This window comes from Thalassophryne amazonica, chromosome 16 (assembly GCF_902500255.1).
Source record: "Thalassophryne amazonica chromosome 16, fThaAma1.1, whole genome shotgun sequence".
NCBI classification, from domain to species: domain Eukaryota; kingdom Metazoa; phylum Chordata; class Actinopteri; order Batrachoidiformes; family Batrachoididae; genus Thalassophryne; species Thalassophryne amazonica.
Window position 1 is genome coordinate 5785485 of NC_047118.1, and position 4774 is coordinate 5790258.

General features: G+C 41.3%; 1 protein-coding gene across 1 annotated transcript in view; it reads left to right on the top strand.

The window, feature by feature from the left end:
* The window catches only part of asic2 (acid-sensing (proton-gated) ion channel 2), a 1153097-nt gene that overhangs the window by 408649 nt on the left and 739674 nt on the right, over window positions 1-4774 (top strand). The gene's annotated exons all lie outside the window — the stretch shown is intronic.

A 4774-nucleotide genomic window follows, 5' to 3' on the forward strand; every position in this document is an offset into this window, starting at 1 on the left:
CCGGACAGAGTCCCGTTGTACTTCACTTGTCCCATCTGGCCTTCATGCAGCTGGCGGATGATGGTGAGGAGCTTTGGAGGGCAGCCAAGGCATGCAAGAATCTTTCACAAACCCTCACGACTGACCATGTCAAAAGCCTTGGTTAGGTCTATGAAGGCTGCATAAAGGGCCATGTTCTGTTCTCTGCACTTCTCCTGGATCTGTCTCAGGACGAAGATCATGTTGGTGGTTCCCCTGTTGGCCCGAAATCCGCACTGACTCTCGGGAGTATTTTCATGCGCTATGGTAGGGGTAAGCCTGTTGAGCAGCACTCGAGCCAAAATCTTACCTGCTATTGAGAGGAGAGTGATGCCCCGGTAATTAGAACAGTCGGACTTGTCGCCCTTGTTCTTGTACAGGGAGACAATGACCGCATCCCGAAGGTCATGTGGAACCATTTCCTTTTCCCAGCAACTGGAGAAGAGAATCTGAAGCTTGTCGAGGACTGCCTCACCTCCATTTTGGTACACCTCTGCTGGGATGCCATCTATGCCAGGAGACTTCCCTGGATTCAGCTGCGTGGTGGCCTTTCGGATCTCTTCAACTGTTGGGGGGTCATCAAGTTCCCATTTCACCTCCACCTGGGGAATCTTCTCAATTGATGACTCTTGCACAGTGTGCTTGTCACTGAAGAGGTTTTCAAAGTGTTCTGACCAACGCTGCATAATGGTTTCCTTGTCCGTCAGAAGGGTGGAGCTGTCTGAGGAGCGCAGGGGTGCATGTATATATATATATATATATATATATATATATATATATATATATATATATATATATATATATATATATATATATATATATATATATATATATATATATACGAGGTCTGTCCGTAAAGTATAGGTCCTTTTTATTTTTTTCAAAAACTATATGGATTTCATTCATATGTTTTTACGTCAGACATGCTTGAACCCTTGTGCGCATGCGTGAGTTTTTCCACGCCTGTCGGTGACGTCATTCGCCTGTGAGCACTCCTTGTGGGAGGAGTCGTCCAGCCCCTCGTCGGAATTCCTTTGTCTGAGAAGTTGCTGAGAGACTGGCGCTTTGTTTGATCAAAATTTTTTCTAAACCTGTGAGACACATCGAAGTGGACATGGTTCGAAAAATTAAGCTGGTTTTCAGTGAAAATTTTAACAGCTGATGAGAGATTTTGAGGTGATTCTGTCGCTTTAAGGACTTCCCACGGTGCGAGACGTCGTGCAGCGCTCTCAGGCGCCATCATCAGCCTGTTTCAAGCTGAAAACCTCCACATTTCAGGCTCTGTTGATCCAGGACGTCGTGAGAGAACAGAGAAGTTTCAGAAGAAGTCGGTTTCAGCATTTTATCCGGATATTCCACTGTTAAAGGAGATTTTTTTTAATGAAAGACGTGCGGGCGGATTGCAGCGTCGGCTCGCAGCCGCCGCGACGCTCCGTCACAGGAAAAACACCTCTGCTGGAAGCCTTAAGAACAAGTTGGAACATCTCCAGCTGATAAACAATTTCTCATATACTCACTCCACTGAAAGCCATCAAAAGCCAACTGGATTTTAACAAATGGTTATCAACACGGAGGTGTTTTTCCTGTGCCGCCGCGCCGCGTCGGCTGCGTCCCGACGCGCAGACCCGTCCGCACGTCTTTCATTAAAAAAATCTCCTTTAACAGTGGAATATCCAGATAAAATGCTGAAACCGACTTCTTCTGAAACGTCTCTGTTCTCTCACGACGTCCTGGATCAATAGAGCCTGAAATGTGGAGGTTTTAAGCTTGAAACAGGCTGATGACGCCGCCTGAGAGCGCTGCGCGACGTCTCGCACCGTGAAAAGTCCTTAAAGCGACAGAATCACCTCAAAATCTCTCATCAGCTGTTAAAATTTTCACTGAAAACCAGCTTAATTTTTCGAACCATGTCCACTTCGATGTGTCTCACAGGTTTAGAAAAAATTTTGATCAAACAAAGCGCCAGTCTCTCAGCAACTTCTCAGACAAAGGAATTCCGACGAGGGGCTGGACGACTCCTCCCACAAGGAGTGCTCACAGGCGAATGACGTCACCGACAGGCGTGGAAAAACTCACGCATGCGCACGAGGGTTCAAGCATGTCTGACGTAAAAACATATGAATGAAATCCATATAGTTTTTGAAAAAAATAAAAAGGACATATACTTTACGGACAGCCCTCGTATATATATATATATATGTATATATATATATATATATATATATATATATATATATATATATATATATATATATATATATATATATATGTATATATATATGCACACACACACACACACACAGATATTCCTCAACTAATATTTTTGTAATCTGTTTCCTTTTGTAACTGATGCTTGATAAGTCAGATGAGGATTTATAACCCTTTCACAACCATTCAGCTAAAGCACAAATCATTAGAATTTCATTGACAGAACCAACGTAGGTTACTGATGTGTCAAAGACAGTTTTAGCAAAATCATAAATCAGATGAACAGCTCAAGGAGTTTCACAGTGTGCCGACACAAGCGTAACTTTCTTAACACTATATCAGAATAAGTACAGAAGGAAATTATTTATGATAAAGAAATCTATAAATTAATAGCTTGACATGCAAATTGGCTAGAGAATCATCCCAGCTTTGAGAGCCTTATCAGCACAGCTGAAGCATAATATCAGTGTGTGCTTTCTAAGATGAATTGTCCTGCCAGCAGTGACTCCACCTCATCCCAGCCTTTCCCTTTGTTAATTGTCTGTCGGCACTTTTGTCTTTCCTCTTCAGCATAATCTTTTGTCATCTTTTAACATCTCTTGTCACGCTGAATGCTTCGGAGCATCATGCATCATGAGCCTATCTTCCCAGTAAAGTCCTGGGTCCTCTACCGCAATAATGTGCATCAGCACAGCATTTGGTCGATGCAGCAAAAAGAATTATGGGCAATCAACTGGCATTAAATGAACACATGCACAGTCTTCACCTCGCCTTAACTTACTGTATATACTGCATCTACAGCCAGGTGTAATAACAAAATAACAGAGAAAATGGCAAAACTACTTATTTCCTCAAAATGTCAACAAATGCAAGTGAATTTCAGCCCACATATTTGCACGTGCAGTATTATCTCCCCAGACACGACAAGATGCTAATCTGTGCTGAATTCTGTTTACACTCCTGGCTTCTTCAGTTTATCACTGGATGCATGAGTGACGTGGAACTAGAGCGGCGGGTTATCATTCATGAAGTATTCCTAATAAGATGTAACAATAAGACACAAGAATTTGGACATATCCCACGTACAGTAATAGTTGGGAAGATGTTATCACTTGACTAAAAATGGCTCTTAAGGCTGAAAAAAGGTGGATTTGTCTCTTGTGCCCATTACTACTGTTATTCTAATCCTAACCTTCACGCATGTTTATGAACGCGAAATGCATGTGGTGCATGCATGTGAAAATTTGTGCAATTATGCATTATATATATATATATATATATATATATATATATATATATATATATATATATATATATATATATATATATATATATATATATATATATATATATATATATGAAAATATGTTAAAAGAAGTGGGCAGACATGCCCGTATATAGAGGAGGTTCAGGGGGTTCAACCGAACCCCCCCCCCTCCTTCCCCCCGAGAATTCTGCTGATTTTTTTCTGATCTGGATATCAACATTATGTATTTTCTTTTCATTGATAATAAGCAACAAGCACTAACTGTTACACAGCTATTATCACACACCCTCAAGTTTCAATTTCCTCTGCCAGAGTAATCCGTTAAGTGATGAAAGGGGAAACTGCTAGATAAACTTTTCCCATGGGGGTTGAGAATTTTTGCTCCCTGGTCTCTATCCTCCTCTGATATCAAACAGATTAGTAGGCTTGTAAATACCCATGTAGACACACAATTACACTTGTCTGGTTTGTAAAAACATGTTTGTATGTATAAGCTGAGAAATAAAGGGAGCTTCTCCTTCCTGTTGCAAATACTGTAAAGGTACAAATATTTGCGTGGGATTTATTATGCGAATTTCGCGAGTTAAACAAGGTCGCCAAATTAAATACCGCTATTTTAATACATAACGTACATATATGTACATATTCATAATGTAAACGTGAATATTAATACCACTAAATACGAGGTCTGTTAGAAACCTATCCGACCTTTTTATTTTTTGCAAAAACTATATGGATTTGAATCATGTGCCCTTGCATCAGCCAAGCTTGAACCTTTGTGCGCATGCGTGAGTTTTTTCACGCCTGTCGGTTGCGTCATTCACAACCGACAGGCAGGTATAAAGTTTGCATTAATGTTATCTTGGTTCTTCCTGGGTGGTTCTTATGGCAACTGATCCAATCCCAAGCAAGGACTATTTGTATATAAAAATGTATTTCCTAAAATGATATACATTTTGGGTTTCAAATGAAATTTATGTAGCTTTTTACCCCTCGAAATCCTCAAAAAGCTTCTGCTTCAGGGGGCTTCGCCCCCCTGAGCCCCCCACAAGGGCGTTGCCCCTTGACACCACCAGGGGCCCTGGGGCCCACTGGACCCCAACTCAAGGATTTGAACCCCCCCCCCTTTCACATTCCTATATATGGCCATGGGCAGACGTGCATATTGCTGGACTGTCAAGATGGACCAGCATGCTATTGCCATTGTCTACTCAGGTGTTTAGTTATTTTGTTGCAGTGCAACTTGTGTGATTGTAAGCAGGTATAGCAGAGAGTATCAGG